Below are 19,052 nucleotides of genomic sequence, written 5' to 3'. Positions count from 1 at the left end.
ACAACTGAACTAGTCTAGCTTCTAAAGTCACCAAGTCAAATTGCGCTTGTCTGGACACTGCCCATGAATGCGGATATTTAAGACTTTGTAACCTGAAGATTTTTTGGCAGTTGTTGAAAATTACCTATCAGAATTGCTAATCATGTAAAATTAACGATGATAATGTGGACTGAAGCATGCTAACATTTTCCAGAGCACTTGGAGATGAATTTTTACCCTCATGCCATGCCCTCAGGACCCAGGTCTTCTCTCATAAGCCAGCTAATGTTGGCACTCTGCAATGTTCCTTATATGCATTGGAAGGACTTGGGTCAAAAGATTGCCCTTTAAGGAAAACTATTCTGCCTCTTGTAATAAAATATTATTATCCTTCATCACCGTGTCTGGCTGAAGATCACTAATCAAATATCATTATTTCTCAGAAATCAATCTTAATCATGAAACCTTAAAGCAGCAAATTGCTGTGATTAAATAATTATCTCTTGAATCTAATATTTTTAAGTGCAGACTTAGAAATTATAAGTCTTAAATAGAATTCCAAATTCGTAATTCCCCTTTGCACTGCCTCTTGGTAGCTTGGGGTCAAGTCTGTAAGGAAACCATATGTTTGATACATGAATGGTTTTCTTTAGCACGCTATTTTTCATGAATTTGTGGAGCATAAGATTATGCTTTATTTCACTTACTGTTTTATTCTGTTCCTTTTGAAAGGGAGTGACTTTGGCATTTAATATGGGTTAAACACTATCAATGAGGCATTAAAGAAAGTTGATTACTGGAGAATATAGAAGTGAAAGTACAGAATATTTTCAGAATGTTCCTCTAAGAAATGGACAACTGGTAGGTTTTTTTAAATTCATCAGTTGTATATCAATGATATATTTGTTATTTTATCAGTTTCTCAATATCATTGCTTGAAAAGTGTTGTAAGATGTACATCAAAAAAAGTATTTCGCAGTGAAGATATACTCTGTCTTAATATCTGATAATTGCTACAGCTACGAAACTATCTGTCCTCGATCTGGAATTCCTTCTAGTCCATCTGGAATCCCTTTTAGTCCATCTGGAATCCCTCTTAGTCCATTTGGAATCTCTTCTGGTCCATCTGAAATTTACAGATGAGATATCTGTACTTCAAGAAGCTGACATTGTTCATCGTTTTATGGAGGTTGTCTATTTTGCATTTTGCTCTTAGATTTTTCATTTTAATTCTTGATTGCTGATAGTATTGATTTTCAACATTTCTCTTTCCCTAGTTTCTACCTTGGATAAATTGCATGTTGCTAATAAGCATTTTTTGCTTAGTCTTGTAAACGTGTTGAGCTTGTAAATTTCTAGCTTTGAAATAATAATTTTAAACAATTCCTGCTGACCCTCATAAACATATTTAGCTTGCAGCATTCTTGATAAACTGTGTATCTGTGATGGCCAATGATATTGTTCATTTTTTTTTTATGTTTTGTACTTTGTGTAAATAAAAAATATGTAGTATGATAAGCAGACAAAAGGGTTTAAAGAAACAACCAACAAAAACCTCCAAAGTCGTTGCTGAAGACTGATTGGTCCTTTAATACAATTTCTTTCCCTTTTTTTTGGCATCTAAAGTTGTCAAGTCAAGCATTACATTGTGTGGTCTCTTGATAGATAGCTAAATAAGTAGATATTAAATAACGTATGCTTGAACAATACAAATCATATATTTGAAATAAGGCAATTAAACGCACTTTATGAACCATTGATTAGTATGTCAGTTATGCTACTTATATTTTCACTCTAATAATTACCTGCAACTAAATCATACTATATCATTATCTATTGGCTGTCAAATGTTTATCATGCATTAGATACTGCAGCATAAATGTATGTTATTGCTCTGCCATAATGAAAAAATATATTGCTTGGTCTTGTAATTCTGTAATGACCTATATATGTTTCAAGTACAGTAGAATGCATAAATAACATTAAAAAACAACTGACTTTAATGGTGGAAAACTTAGGCCCATTTTTTCTCTGACACTTTTGTATACAATGAGACAAAAAATAAACTTCTTGTGCACAAATCTTGCATTTAAAGCAAAATGATGTAGTTTAATGGAAGGGGTAAGAAACATAAAGTAAAAGTAATTAAATGTGGCAAATTCTGCCATGGAAGTCTTTTTTTCTGGACCAGGATTTAAATTCAGTATTTAATATAATCAAATATGCAAGAGACTTTAAGTCTTCATTGCCATTTATTTTCCACATAATAACAACATTTGAACACAAAAACGCGCAGATACACACAAAATATAAACGAGGTCTTGTTCTTTTAAGTGACCAAAAAAAGAAAGAAATAACCAATCTTAATACGATAAACAAAAGACTTTTAATATTTAGCAAAAACACTCTGAAACTACTGTTTTTCTTTTCTTATATAAAATAAAACAACAACAAAAAATAACAATCAATGACATGTATTGTAGATTCGTATTGCCCATGTATACTGTGTTTCTTCCATATAAAAAGATTCTTTGAATGCATTAACTTAAGTAATCAGTAAAAACAAACAGCATGGACCCGGATCTGCCGGCGCATAATGCAACATCAGCTCAAGTTTTTGTTGTTTGCACACGAGTATAAATGGTATTTTATTGTTTTCAAGGACACCATACTAACTTTTCTTTTTTTATCTGATAGATATGTGTAATAACTATTAAAGTTTGCTAAGGGCCGGATCAGGAGGGTGGTGGTGTATTCCAGGGTGTCTGCCCCCCCCCCCCCCCCCGCTATACAAACAAATGTACAGTCACTTGTCACTTGAAATTTGGCCATTGTTTTATTCTTGCGCATGTTCTTTGGGTATTATGCCTGCTTTGAGTAAATAGATACATGTTTTTGTGCCCTTTTCACAAAAGTCAGTGTCCTTTTGAAATTTTTAAAAAAAATCAACAACATTGGTTTGATCCGGCTCTGGGCAGGCTGTGTTTTTAATGCTATATTGAACGGATCTGTCAGTAGTATCCCTGAATTATCACTAGATTAATATTGTAACTGAGCAGGCATAAAATAGTTGCCATTACATCGAGCATTTTTGTTGATATAGCAGCATAGATAATAATAATAATGAGGACTTTGTATAGCGCCTAATCTTTAGAAGCTCTAAGCTCTTTACAATATTAGACAACACCTATAAGATAAAAAAACAATAATATTATTACAAAAACAAACAACATGAAATTAGAAAAACATTAAAAAAATAAAAAACATGCTAAGAATATTTCAGGTAGGAAACATTATTAGGTCTTTAAGTTTGTTCTTGCAGTCGAAATAAGTGAGTTTTGAGAGCCCTCTTGAATGTGATCACTGTCTTTGTGTCTAAGCTCAGTAGGCAATTCATTCCACGTTGCTGGGCCCTGGTAAGCAAAAGAACACTGTCCATATGACTTTGTTTTCATAGTGGGAATAATGAGTATACGATTGTCAGAAGAGGAGCGTAAGTATCTTGCTGGTGTGTACACATGGGTGAGGTCAGATAGGTATGTTGGACTAGAGTCCAACAGTGAAATGTAGCACAGAGAACAAATTTTGTGTTTGATTCTGGGTCGAATGGATAGCCAGTGTAGGGTACAGAGCAGCGGGGAGGTGTGCTCTGATCGTGGTACTCTAAGTATGATCCGAGCAGCTATGTTTTGAAGTTTCTGGAGTAGATATTGAGGTGAACCAGACAGAATTGAGTTACAATAGTCCAGTCTTGAAAGTACTAATGAACACAAGTGTTTTAGTGGCATCAACTGAAAGATATTTGCAAATTGAGCTGATGCGTCTCAGCTCAAGATATGCAGCCTTGCATATGTTCATGACATGTTGGTGCAATGTGAGAGTACTGTCCAGAGTAACACCTAGGTTTCGTACTGATTGTGTGAATTTAATGTTGGCGTTGCTTATATTTATTGTTTGAGGTAAAGGATGTGAATGAGAAAGTCTTTATGTTGTTATCAGAATGGCCTCAGTTTTATCGTCATTCATCTGCAGCTTGTTACAAGTCATCCATGATTTCACATCAGAAATGCACCTCTCTACACCTTGGATGGTAGCATCAACTTCAGTTGGGTGGCTAGATTTGTATATTTGGGTCTCATCAGCGTACAGAGACACTGGATGATGATCTATGACACTTGAGAGTGACTGAGTGTACAGAATGAAGAGAACAGGTCCAAGAATAGGCCCCTGTGGAACACCACAACATAGATCAACTGGCTGGAGTGTATTCCATTTGCAGATACAATTTGTGTCCTGTTGACCAAGTAGGACTTGAACCACGGTAAGGCTGTATAATGAATGCCAAATACATGCTGGAGATGGTGAAGTAATATATCATGGTCTATTGTGTCAAATGCTGCAGACAAATCAAGGAGGGTGAGGACTGTAATCTTTCCGCTATCCAACGCAGAGAGAATGTCGTTAACTACTTTTAGAAGAGTAGTTTCAGTACTGTGGCAAGGGCGATATGCAGATTGTACATTGCTAAAAGGACTGTTTGAATTTAGATGAGATACAAGCTGGGATAGAACAACCTTTTCTAAGATATTTGAAATGAATGGGAGATTAGAAACTGGGCGGTAGTTCTTTAAATCATTATGATCTAGTGTTGGTTTCTTCAGCAGAGGCTTTACAATGGTAGTTTTGAAAAATGATGGGAATTCCCCAGATGAGAGAGAGGTATTAATAACATCAGTTAGCGAAGGCAATACTGGATCTAAGCACTCAAGCAGCAGTGATGTTGGAATTGGATCAAGTTCACATGACTTTGGTGCACTCTTCATCACAATTGTACGTACGAAATCCATAGAGACAGTTTCAAATGCTGCTAATGGTTGCCGGCCACTTAAATTCTGTATCCCAACTGTATGGTGACGACGAGTCAGTTGAAATTGTGGTGTCAAGCTTATCTCTAATGGTTTGTACTTTGTCATGGAAGAAATTTGCAAACATGTCCAGAAGGTCGACTGGAGAGAAGGTAGTTGGAAGTGGTGTTGATTTGTTCCTTGACATTAGCTTGTTAGTAATCTCGAAGAGCTCTTTGCAGCTGGAACTTTCCATGATCTTAGTAGTGTAGTGGGCTGAGTTCGCTGCATGGACTATATTTGTGACATTCTTCTTAGCGACTTCATAGATTTGCTTATGAATAGTGAGTCTGGTGGAAAGCCAGAGCCTCTCAGCTTTACGGCAGTCTCTTTTAGCAGTGCAAAGCTGGTCCCTAACACTGCTATACCATGGAGAACACTTTTGAATTGATACTCTGCACTTGGTAGCTGGGGCATGTTTGTCAAGTAATGAATGCATACAGTTATCGAGTTGTTCTGTGGTAGGAGGTAAGCAAGTTGTTAGGTTAGCTTGGATGTTGTGCATTAGTTTGGTTCTATTTATCATACGGAGGATTCTCTTAGTAGCAGATAAAGGAGGAGGCTTAAGTTTATTAGTGCATTAGTTTACTGATACATCAAGATGGCATATAATGCAGAGGTGATATGATGCAAGGTCATGGGATACCAGGGAGGACCGTAGAATGTTATTGAGAGAGAGCTAAAAACATCAGCGCAGGCTAGAGGCTTCCAAGGTTTTCAGTTTATTTCTCAAAAATCGACAACTCGTGTGTGTGTGTGATTTTGATTTTTAACTAGCTTTAACAATTTTTCAGTCATATCACTACGATATCTGTAGTGCGGCAGTTTATAGCAACGTCTGGCACTGGGGCCTCATGCCACAGACATGTAGCATGATGTTCCACCCAGTCACATTACCCTGACACCAGGCTAATGAGTCCTAACACTAAGACAAACAACAACAAGAACTCGTGTACATCCAGTTGTCATCCATCAGTAGTGAATAGGGGCGGTTTGGCTTCAATGGGAATTAGCATTAAAAACCACCCTAGGCCTGTTTAGCATCTATGTAAATTTAACATGGGGGAAAAAAATCGTGGGCCTGTTTAGCGTCAAGGGAATTTAACATGGGAAAATAAATCTTGGGCCTGTTTAGCTTCAAGGGAAATTGAACAGGGTGGGCCTGTATAGCATCAAGGGAAATGGAACAGGGTCGGGACCCTATTTTAATATGGTCCCGACCTTATAGGTCTATGGAAACGGAACATGGGAAATTTAAACAGGGTGGGGTCTCTATTTTTTAAAAAAAAGGGTAGGCAATGAAAGTCAAGATCTTTTCGAGACCTATGAGTGGCCCTGAAAAGGGCCTTTGGGTTTCTTCTTCTTCTAACTCTTCCACTTCTTCAACCATCTTGTAACTCTTGCCACTATTCCTGTCTTCTTCTTTATTTCTGACTGGGGCATCCAGTCAGGATGGCCTATCGCTCGGAATTTCTCCTGTATTCTTATCCAGTTATTGTTGAGTTTCTCAAAGCTTTCTTTTCTCTTTCTATTTTCTTCTTCTTTTCTTTCCTTAGACCACTTTTCTTTGATGTTCTTTACCTCTTCCGTCAGCACTTTCCTCATTACTTCTTTCGTTTTTGTCAACTGGTCGAACCCCCATTTTACGTATCACCACTCCATCCAATACAATAGATTTTCTAGGAAGCACCTGACTTTGATGACATGATCCAGTGCTTCCTTCAAACTTCCCACTCTGACATAAGGTGGGTCAGTAAATCCTCTTGACTTGTTGACTTCTTCTATCACCCCTGCGATGAGATCTCTGGCTACCTTTAGTCCTTTGACTTGAATAGTTAACAAGTCTTGCCTATCTCCATCACTCCATTCCTTTTCTATTCTTCCTACAACATATTCAACATCCATTATCCAGAAATAGATATCTCTTAATAGATTGAATAATTTTGTCACCTCCATCTTCTTTGTTTATTCCATGGAATGGTGTGAATGATGAATACTGTGGGTTCTTATATAAAAAGCGCGGACGTGAAGGAAAACATCCCCTACTTTTTTCATCTCGTATTATCTACTATCCACATACGCGAAGCAGTAATAAACAAACCCATAATCTACTATCCACACAAACGTACTTGAGCGCTTACAAAACCCATACTATACTGTCTTACTTGATCACTTACAAAACCTAATAATCTACTATCCGCACAAACGTACGTGAGCGCTTACAAACACAAACACATACACTCACACTAGGAAAAAAGAGTCAGTGTTTATATTCACACTACATACACACATTGGCAAATGGATTATTATCTCTTTTCAAGTATTTTGGATAGCCCTGAAAAGGGCTGTATTTTTTAAGAACTCCACTACACCTGGTTAATGATGGCACCTTCCAGGCCTGGCACCACACACACATCTTCTACTCCAATCTTTCCAGTTGACTCTCTTAGATGGGAGTGCAGAGGCTGGATGAGTAGCCTCTTTACCCCAATCTTCTGTCTCTGGGATTCGGAACACTTCTTCCCTCTTTCTTTCCTCCTCCTCTTTTATTCTGCCTTCTTGTACGATGGCCTCAGCTGCCAGTTCATTTAATAGTATGTGCCTGGCATATTCCAGGTGCATCTGGAGTTCTAACAGTTTAGCTAGTCTGGTGTTCATTCTCTAGTGTTGATCAATCAACAAGGGTAGCTAGACTGCCGAGCGATTTTCAATTTATGCGAAAAGCGCGGACATGAAGGAAAACATCCCCCTAAGACCCAAAACTTATAATACCTAGATCATCACTTAAAATGCGCGGACGTGAAGGAAAACATCCCCCTAAGACACAAAACTTATATTACCTACATTATGGTCTAAAATGCGTGGACCTAAAAGAAACACTTTTTTATACTACCCATCACTATTCTAAAACATGTTGACAAGCCACTTAAAGAAAATACTTATACACACACACACTTTCTAAGCAAGATAAACAATTCATGTGCTTATACACGCACTTCTATTTTTTGAACTTATTATAGGCAATCGATTGTTATTTCTTTTCTAGAGGGTGGGGTAGCCCTGAAAAGGGCTGTTTTTTTGTGTGTGAACTTGAAGCTATGGCCATCTTTTAGGTTCTAAGATTGCGACCTCCTCTGACGATAGGCTTTCTCCCAGGATAAGGTCTGCTTCTTCAGAAAGAGAAGAAGAACTCTTTGGTATCGAATACGACAGTCGACAAAGCCTCTGTCAGGTTCAGGTTGCTGCTGCTGCTGCTGTTGTTGCTGTTGCTGCTCTCTCTGCTGTTTCTGAAGTCTGTACTTCTCTGTCCATTCTTCTTTTTCCCTGTTAATTTCTTCTCTGAAGAGCTCTTCTATTAGGTCTTCAGTGACTTTTAACATTCTCACATTCTCTATCTCTTCTGGTTTCGGTATCAGACTGTGTCTGACCCTATGCAAATTCACGTAGGCTTCGTTTAGCTTAGCTAGTCTGGAGCACATCTTCGTAGGAGGATGAGTCGATAATGGATGGTTAGACTGTTGTTGTTGTTGTTGGATTGAATTATAGTGGCGTTCGCTACGAAATGAGCATGTACCACTGGTTTATGATGCCACAGGCACCTAACTGATTACTCCTAGAGGGAAGGTATGGAGCCACTTCCTTCCAGGCATTTATGTGTTCACGGAACACTAATTGATTGGGCCGTCGGGTCGAGATACTTTTGTGTACACATCGATCTGATTGTAAGGCCTATGTTTTTTGGTTGAGTGGGATTGGACCCAGCACACACTCTGTCATTCATTTGCATTGATTAGCGGCTAGTGGGATTGGACCCAGTCTAGTTCGCATTTTAATTTATGATGCGTGCACTGCACGTATGGGTTTTTGATGTCTGTCTGTGGTAAAGGGTGAAAGTGGTCGGGCTCGGGCGGAGTTGTCTTTCCACAGGTTAGCATGGTTTCTCCGATCCAGGATATTTTGTTCTAAATTTCCGTCTTTGGAATTTGAATAATAAAAAACTCTGTGCTGTTTTTTTTTTATAGAGAGGTATAGATGTTAGCTACTAGGTGACAGCAATTTGATTAGTTTGTTTTGCAGCATTGTACTGCTGGCTATGGATGGAGTTGGTGTTTTTTCCATCTTATTTAGTAATTAATTTGGGTCCTATTTTTCTACGTATAAGTTTAGTTTGCAGCCTTGTGCTGCTGGCCCTGATAGTCACTGGGTTTTTGACTACCTTATGCGAGTAATTTTGGGGTTGTAATTTCTGCATTGTTTGTTATTTTTGCAGCATTGTGCCGCCGGCCCTGATAGTCGTTGGGTTTTTTTACTACCTCATATATGTAAGCTTGGGGCCTTAGTAAGGGGATCCCTGATGGTCTATTCTTGCGACCACCTTATACATTCTATTTTTGGGATTACATGGTTATATCTAGGTTTATCTTAGCTGTCACCTATGTATAGAGAATAGAGTTTTATAGCTGTTGGTTAGGGTGTTAGGAGAAGGGTAAGTGAAGAGGAGTGGAGTAAGATTTTTATTTTCACCACCTACCCCCCTGTATATTCCTTCCTGGTGTTTGGACTAGTTGTTTTTTGTGGTTGGTGTTTTTTATTTTATTCTTGTTATTTGTAAAGTTTTGTCAGCCAGTGGATTTGTTTTGCTTATAATTGTTTGGATATATCCTTAGTTTGTTTTAGTTAATCAGGTCCCTGCACGGTCATGTTAATCCGTGAACCCACAAGACCTATCCGGCCGTCCCAGTTCCTAATTAATTGTATTTAAATTTTTGTATAAAGTTCAGTTTTTTATTGAAAGTAGTTCCTTAGTTTTTTAGTTAATCAGGTCCCTGAACGGTCGTGTTAGTCTGTGAACCCACAAGACCGATCCGGCCGTCCCAGTTCCTAATTAATTGTATTTAAATTTTTGCATAATTTCTGTTTGTTTAAGTAAAGTAATGCCTTAGTTTGTTTTAGTTAATCAGGTCCCTGAACGGTCATGTTAGTCCGTGAACCCACAAGACCTATCCGACCATCCCAGTTCCTAATTAATTGTGTTTAAATTTTTGTATAAAGTTCAGTTTTTTAAGGAAAGTAATTCCTTAGTTTGTTTTAGTTAATCAGGTCCCTGGACGGTTGTATTAGTCTGTGAACCCACAAGACCTATCTGGCCGTCCCAGTTCCTAATTAATTGTATTTAAATTTTTGTATAAATTTCAGTTAGTTTAAGGAGAGTAATGCCTTAGTTTGTTTTAGTTAATCAGGTCCCTGAGTGGTCGTGTTAGTCCGTGAACCCACAAGAACTATCCGGCTGTCCCGGTTCCTAATTAATTGTATTTAAATTTTTGTATAATTTTCAGTCTTTTTAAGGAAAGTAATGATATTGTTGTATGTGGTATTTAAATTGGGGTTTGTGCTATTTAGGGATTCTGGATATGTACTCAGCGATCCTATTTTATTCTGTTCCGTTTTGAAAATTTCCCTTTCTTTCCGTAATTTGTAACATATGTTAAAGATATGGTGCAGGTCTTCAGGCTCCCGACAGTAGTAACAATTTGGGTTGTGAGGTTGTGGTCCTATGTGTTTTCCGTAGCTGTTAGCCAACTTGGTTTTTCCTGTGTAAATTCTATTTATTACTTTTTGTTCTTTCCCTTTAAGTAATGGTGGTTTTCTATTTCTGATGGTTTCTTTAAGTATGTTATGTAGTTTTTTACCTATCTTGCTATTGTCCCAAAATTCCTGCCATTTCTGATTTATCATGATTGTTATTTGGCTATATATTTCACTAACACTGTATGCCAGTGGTACGTGGTTTAGTTCACTTAGCTTTAGTTTGGCTAATTCGTCTGCTAGATTGTTTCCTATTATGTTTATGTGGGATGGGACCCATAGGAATTCTACTTGTTGTTTGGTTTTTTTTAGTTGTTTTAGAATAAGATTGGTCTGATTTAGGAAATTTTCTCTACTGTTGGTATTGTTATTTAGAATAGTTGTAAGGACGCTTAGCGAGTCGCTTATTATTACTGTTAGGGGTGGTTTGTTTTTCTTCACCCATTCTAGTGCTTGTAGTATTGCCCAGAATTCTGCTGTATAGATTGAACAGTGGTCCGGTAGTCGGTGACCAACTTGTATTTTAAGTTTGGGGATTACGTATGCAGCTGCTGTTTTTGCGGGTTTAGTGGTTTTTGAACCATCTGTGTAAATTTGTAGGTGATTTGCATACCTAGTTGCTAAAATTTCTGATGTTATAGTGTGCAGCTGCAGTTCTTGGTTTCATTTATTTACATGTTTGGTGATAGAGGTATTGATGTTTGGATCTTCGTTATACCAAGGTTCAGGATCAGAGTTATTGTGTATTTCTTTTTGGTTTATGTCTATGGGAAGTAGTTTTGCTAATTTGTGCACTATTTTTCCTGTTGGTACGTGGTGCTTTTGGGTGTTACTAAAGGAGATGTTGCATTTCTCTATTGCTAGTAAGGTGGGGTGAGTGTTTGATTGTGTTCGTAATCGGGCTGCATATCTCAGTATTAATTCCTGTCTTCTGAGATAGAGCGGTAGCTTACCTGTTAGTACTTGGAGTTCTGCTAGAGATGTTGATGGTAATGCTCCAGTTAGTGTAATTAGGGCTTTTCGTTGTACTTGCTCTAATTTTTTTAGTTGTTTTGCTGGTGCTAGGTTGTAAACTTGGCACCCATAATCAAGTTTGGATCTTATTAGTGCCATATATATTGCTAGCAGTGTTTCCTGATTGGATCCCCAGTTCGATCCTTTAAGGCTTCTTATTAGATTGATGTCCTTATCGCATCTTTGTACTACTTCCTGTATGTGTTTTCCCCAGTTTAGGTGTTCGTCGAAGTACATACCCAGAAACTTCTTAAATTTAACCTATTTAATGTCTTGATTGTTTATTGTAAAAGTAGGTTGTGGTTTATTTAATTTATGTGTAGGTAAAAATATTATGACTTCTGTTTTATCCTGTGACAGTTTGAACCCCCATTTGTCAGCCCATCTTCCTATGTTATTTAGACTATCTTGTATAGTTTGTATGGTTTTTTGACTGCTGGGGTTGCCAGCTTTCCATATTCCGCTGTCGTCCTCGAATTGTGAAATTTCAATTTGTGTAGTTGCCAGAGTTTTATCTAGGTCATTGATCATTAAGTTGAATAGAGTGGGACTGAGTACACTGCCTTGTGGGGTTCCATTTTCAAGGGAGTGTATTTCAGAGTGTGTGTCTCCAACTCTAGTTATTATTTTGTGGTCTGTTAAAAAGTTTTCGATGAAATTGAACATTTGACCAGTAATTCCGTAGTGATTTAATTTGGCTAGTAAGCCTTTGGTCCATACTAGGTCAAATGCTTTTTCTAAGTCTAAGAATACCGCTGTTAGATTCCTATCTGCTTTCCTTTTTGAGTTAAAGGCTAATTTGATCGCTGTTTCCAGTCTTATGAGTTGATCCGTAGTGGATCGTTTATTTCTAAATCCGCATTGGTTTTTGGATATTAAATTATTTTGCTCTAGGTGGCATTTCAGGCGATTAGTTATTATTGTTTCCATGATCTTGCATATATTGTTTGTTAATGAGATAGGTCTGTATGAGCTGACATGGTGGGGGTCCTTATTTTGTTTTAGGATAGGAATAACTATGGCAGTTTTCCAGGTAGTATTCCTGTTTTCCAGATTTTATTTAAGAAATTAATTATTGATTTTTTGATGTTATTTGGAATATTTTTATACATATTATAACCTATTTTGTCCTCTCCAGGGGAAGTTTCTTTCTTGGTGCTAAGTGCTTTATCCAATTCGGCAGTTGTAATATCTTTGTTTAAATAGGAGTTTTTATTACCAATGTCTGTAAATAGTTTACTATGGGTTATTTCTACCTTGTTTCTATGTTGTTGGAATGAGTTGGTGTGGTTTTTATTACTACTCATTTCTGCAAAGTGTTTGGCTAGTGTTTTGGCTTTATCTTTATTTGTATTTGCTCCTGGTATTTTAGGGATGCTGTTTGATGGTTTCCCTTTAATTGCTCTAATTTTATCCCAGACCTGTTTGGTGCTGGTTTTGATATTAATGCCAAGTAGTTTCTTTGGCTTGCTTAATGACTTTCCTGAGTTCTTGTACTTTTATTTTGTAGTTAATGTAATCCGTTGTATTTCCTGTTCGTCTAAAATTCCTAAGTGCTTGTTTCTTATCTGAGTGTGTTTGTTTGCATAGTTCACTCCACCACGGGACTGGTTGTTTGTTTGGGTGGCCACTAGTTTTAGGTATGCTAGTTTCTGCAGCTAGCTTGATTGTGTTAATTAGGTTATCATAGAATATGTTTATATTATTATTTTCTATGTCCTTATGTTCTATTGTGCTAAGCAAGAGTTTATAAGTTTCCCAATCTGCTTTTCCGTATCTCCACTTGGGTTGCGTTTGTTGCGAGTTGAACTGAGTGGTCATCTGCAGGGTGGTTATCAATGGAAAGTGGTCACTGCCGATGGTGTCAGTTTGATCCACTCTCCATTCTGCCACCTGTGCTATTGTTGTCGAGCATATGGTGAGATTGATGGCAGTAAGGGTACCATTTTCGGGGTTTAGTTGGGTTTTGGTACCATTGTTTAGCATGGTCAGGTTGGATTCTGCTATCCAAGTTTCAACCAACCTGCCTCTTTTGTACGTTCGATCACTTCCCCACAGCTCATTATGCGCATTAAAATCTCCGCATATGACCACTCGGACCACCTGTTTGATGTCATTAATTTGTCGGTAGGTATCTGTTGTTAAATTTTTAGTACTTCCTCCTGGATCGTATAGGTTGAAAATTTATATATCTACTATTCCTGTATTTACTATTAAGGATTGAATTTCCACTGACTGACCATTTTCTACTATGGATGTTATGGGTACTATTGTTATATTGGGCATATTATTTATAATAAAGGTGGCTAGCCCCACTCCTTGCCCATTGATTCTATTCTGAAAGTACCCTGGGGCATAGCCCTGAGTTTTTGGTAGGGCCCTTATTTTGTTGGTAATTTTTCTTTCTTGAATGCAGATGATGTCAGGTTTTATAGCTGAGTTTTGAAGTTTAAGTCTTAGCTCATCTATATTGCATGACAGGCTCCTAGCATTCATTGCCATATTGTAATGTTCCTATTTGTTGTATTATTCATGTTGGTGTTGTTCGTTTATTGCCCTATGATGTTGAGTAGGTGCATGTCCTGTTTTTTCCAATAGGAGCTGTAGTGTGGCTTCCATTTTCTTGATCCTATTTTCTAGTACAGCTAGTTTGTTATTTATTGTGATTGTTGGATCCTTTATTTGGGCGGTGTTGATGATAGTAGACCTAGGTGGGGAGGGTGGGTGTGGATTGATTGATCTGTTAGCTTTTTTTGAATTAACAAGTTTCGGGTTTGTTGTTGTTGTGTTTTCGAATACCTTAGGTTTCGACTTGTTAGATGTGATTTCCTGTTTTGCTAAATGATAACTCATGTTTTTAGAGTTCATTAATTGGATGATTTGTTCTTCCCTAATAGCATGGGGGCAGATGGGTGTGTGGGGGAGGTGGTTTCCTTTGCAGTTAATACAAAGGGGGGTTTTCCTTGTGCATGGCCAAGGGTGGTCCTCCCCGCACTGTTTACATACAGTTTGATATTTACATTTGGAGCCATAGTGACCCCAGTGTTGACAGTTGTTACATAGCCTGGTTTTATTGATAAATGGGTAGAGTTTGTATCGGATACCTGTTGGATTAAATTTGATCATTGTTGATAGGGGTGCGTTTGATTCAATTATTGCTGTATTTGTTTCATATCCATGGTGGTTTCTTAGCCTGAAAGCCCTATTAATTTCAGTTCCACCTTCCTTAATCTGTGTTGTAATTTGTTCATTACTGAGTTTTTGTAAATTTTTTGTTAATTTCAAAACTGATTTGAATACTGTTTTTTGTGGTTCCACTTTTTTCTGTGCTAGGTTTGGATTTTATTTGAGATTTTTGTGTTGGGTACTGTGGTTTTTGACATCTGGTGGTGTTTTTCTACATGTACTGGTATCTTGTTGATTTCATTTATTTCTAAATATTTGGCCATTTGCCTTTGAGTGCCGCAGTGCACTATTATGTAGTTTGTGTTAGGTCTGATTATTTTGAACTGCCCTGAGTGGTATCTTTGAAGGGCTCCTACAATGCTGTTTGTGGTCATGTTTAGAAATCTAGGGTTTCTGCTTTTAATAAATAATGTTAGTTCTAGCTGGTGGTATTTCGTTTTTGGTGTTTGTTTGCGATTAGTTTGGGGGTAGGTGGTTTTCTCTAGTTTGGTAATATCCTCCCTTTGTGGTATTTGTTTTGCTGGAGTTAGTTTTGTATTAGTCATGTTGGTTTGTTCCAATTTTTGTTTCAAGGGACCTTTTCCTTTTCCTAAATATCCCTTTTTTTTAATTGTTGTAAAAACGGGGGTGGGGGTGGATTCTAAATCGGTTGGACTATAGAGTAAGTCTTTTTCCGTTAATGGTTTGGATGGCCCCGGGGTTTGACTATTGTGGTATTTATTTGCACAGCTTTTGGTCGGATTTAAGGGTTTTGTTTGGGTTTTGCCCGTAGGCGTTATTGTTGAGTTTCCTTTGTTAGTCTGCTTAATCCCCTGCTGTGCTATCTTGCTATAACTTCCTGCCCCTGCTGTTTTTGTCTCAATTTGTATAGTTATAGGTAGCTTTCTACGGGATAATGCCAATGTTTGGAAATTGGAGGTCGGTGTTCTAAAGGAAAGGTCTATCGTGTTGTTTTCCATGGCCAAGGTACTTTCCAAAACCTCTCCCCCCGGCAAGGTATCGTAAGTATTGAATATGATGGGAGAACTAGGGCTGAGTTTTACTGCCTGTGCTTTTATCAATTCAAAGTCCGGGGTTGAGGAAGTGAAGGATAATTCTGTGGCTTGAATTGGTTTGGAGTTTGGTGTAGTTTTAAAAGTTCCTATGTGTGTAGGAGTAGAATCTGTAGTATGTTTTTTAGCATTTATTTTGTCCATTTTCCTTTTTTGCCTAACTTCCCTGTAATTTCTGGTGTTCCTATCATGGATTGCCTGCTTTGTTAAATTTAGAGATGCCATAGTATTGGTTGGAGGTAGTTTAGTTAGGTAGTACAGTAAAGAAAAAATGAGAGGGCTGTTTTTAATCCTTGTGACAGAAAGTCTCACAATATTACCGGTGGTTGTAGTAATGTAAGGATTCTGTCCACGCGTATACTAGTATGGTTCCTAGGGCCTGTTTTTTGGATTGGTGCTTAACAGCTAGAGGAGATAGGTTTGTTATATAGAAGGAGAGAGATTAATTTGCCGTTATTATTTTCTTTTGATTGAAAATCGCACTTCTTTATTGGAGCTATATCATGTGCAGATTCAATCCAGGTGTTTCTAGTATGATTCCTAGAACCTGTTTTGGAAAATAGGCAGCAAATTGGATGAAAAAGATTTAGTTATAGTAAAAAAGTTTTGAATATTTAAAACAGCACAGAGTTTTTGTTTGCTCAAAAGCTTAGTAATTTTCCTACCTTTGTATAAAATTAAGTACTTTGAGGTGGTGTTTCCAAAAGGCTGGTAGGCGGGCTGCTAGGCGGTGTTTCTTTGTTCAGGTGTAGGAGAAATGGCTGCCGGTGACTGCTAGGCGGGCTGGAATCCAGATTTGTGAAGTTTTCTTCCCTCTAATCCCTGGATACCCAGCACGATTTCGGCGGTTAAAAGATCTGCACAAGCTTTAGTCCGAAAAAACCATCCGCTAAGGCCAGAGTTTGCCGAAACAGGTATAACGTATTTGAAGTCTTGAAGTCAGGAAATAGGTCTTCTCACCTCAGAGGTCTTGATGTGAATGATGATGATGATGGTTAGACTTTTGTTGTTGTTGAGTTGGATTATAATGGTGTGCGCTCGCAATGAGCATGTACCACTGGTTTGTGATGCCACAGGCACCTTTTTGATTACTCCTGGGGGAAGGAATGGTGCCACTTCCTCCAGGCATTTATGTGTTCACAGAACACTTATTGATTGGGCCGTCAGGTCGAAGTACTTTTGTGTACATATCGATCTGATTGTAAGGCCTATATTTTTGTTTCTATGAGTGGGATTGGACCCAGCACGCACTCTATCATTCATTTGCATTGATGAGCGACCAGTGGGATTGGACCCGATCTAGTTCGCGTTTTAATTTATGATGCGTGCACTGCACGTATGGGTTTTGATGTCTGTCCTTGGTAAGGGGTGAAAGTGGTCGGGCTCGGGCGGAGTTGTCTTGCCACAGGTTAGCAGGGTTTTTCCGATCCAGGATATTTGTTCTAAATTTCCGTCTTTTGGAATTTGAATAAAAAACTCTGTGCTGTTTCTAAGAGAGGTAGAGTTTATTGAGGTAGATGTTAGCTAATAGGTGACAGCAATTTGATTGGTTTGTTTTGCAGCATTGTGCTGCTGGCCCTGGATGGAATTGGTGTTTTTCCATCTTATTGAGTAATTATTTAGGGTCCTATTTTTCTAGTTATAAGTTTTGGTTGCAGCCTTGTGCTGCTGGCCCTGATAGTCATTGGGTTTTTTGACTACCTTATGCTTGTAATGTATTTGGGGTATTGATCTATGTTATTGTTATATTTGCAGCATTGTGCCACTGGCCCTGATAGTCGTTGGGTTTTTCGACTACCTCATATGTGTAAGTTTTGGGGTCTTAATAAGGGCATCTCTGATGGTCTATTCTTGCAACCACCTTATGCGTTCTATTTTTGGGATTACATAGTTATATCTAGGTTTATCTTAGCTGTCACCTATGTATAGAGAAAAGAGTTTTTGTAGCTGTTGGTTAGGATGTTAGGAGAAGGATAGGTAAGGAGGAGTGGAGTAGGATTTTTATTTTCACCACCTACCCCCCTGTATATTCCTTCCTGGTTTTTGTGCTAGTTGTTTTTTGTGGTTGGTGTTTTTTATTTTATTCTTGTTATTTGTAAAGTTTTATCAGCCAGTGGATTTGTTTTGCTTATAATTCTTTGGATTTATCCTTAGTTTGTTTTAGTTAATCAGGTCCCTGCATGGTCGTGTTGGTCCGTGAACCCACAAGACCTATCCGGCCGTCCCAGTTCCTAATTAATTGTATTTAAATTTTTGTATAAATTTCAGTTTTTTAAAGAAAGTAATTCCTTAGTTTGTTTTAGTTAATCAGGTCCCTGAACGGTCGTGTTAGTCCGTGAACCCACAAGACCTATCCGGCCGTCCCAGTTCCTAATTAATTGTATTTAAATTTTTGTATAAATTTCAGTATTTTTAAGGCAAGTAATTCCTTAGTTTGTTTTAGTTAATCAGGTCCCTGGATGGTCGTGTTAGTCCATGAACCCACAGGACCTATCCGGCCGTCCCAGTTCCTAATTAATTGTATTTAAATTTTTGTATAAATTTCAGTTTTTTTAAGGAAAGTAATGATATTGTTGTATGTGGTGTTTAAATTGGGGTTTGTGCTATTTAGGAATTCTGGATATGTACTCGTCAATCCTATTTTATTCTGTTCCGTTTTGAAAATTTCCCTTTCTTTCTGTAATTTGTAACATATGTTAAAGATATGGTGCAGGTCTTCAGGCTCCCGACAGTAGTAACAATTTGGGTTGTGAGGTTTTGGTCCTATGTGTTTTCCGTAGCTGTTAGCCAACTTGGTTTTTCCTGTATAGATTCTATTTATTACTTTTTGATCTTTCCCTTTAAGTAAGGGCGGTTTCCTATTTCTAATGGTTTCTTTGAGTGTGGTATGTAGTTTTTTGCCTGTCTTGCTATTGTCCCAATATTCCTGCCATTTCTGATTTATCATGACTGTGATTAGGCTGTAGATTTCACTAACACTGTAAGCCAGTGGTACGTGGTTTAGCTCGCTTAGTTTTAGTTTAGCTAAGTCATCTGCTAGATTGTTTCCTAGTATGTTTATGTGGGATGGGACCCATAATAATTCTACTTGTTGTTTATTGCTTTTTAGTTTCTTTAGTATTAAATTGGTTTTCTTTAGGAAATTTTCTCTGCTGTTGGTGCTGTTATTTAGAATGGTTGTAAGGACGCTTAGCAAGTCGCATATTATTACTGTTTGGGGTGGTTTGTTTTTCTCCACCCATTCTAGTGCTTGTAGTATTGCCCAGAATTCTGCTGTGTAGATTGAACAGTGGTCCGGTAGTCGATGACCAACTTGTATTTTAAGTTTGGG

This window comes from Sinohyriopsis cumingii, chromosome 6, assembly GCF_028554795.1.
Source record: "Sinohyriopsis cumingii isolate HCF-2022 chromosome 6, ASM2855479v2, whole genome shotgun sequence".
In the NCBI taxonomy this organism is placed as follows: domain Eukaryota; kingdom Metazoa; phylum Mollusca; class Bivalvia; order Unionida; family Unionidae; genus Sinohyriopsis; species Sinohyriopsis cumingii.
This window is presented reverse-complemented; position numbering follows the sequence as displayed.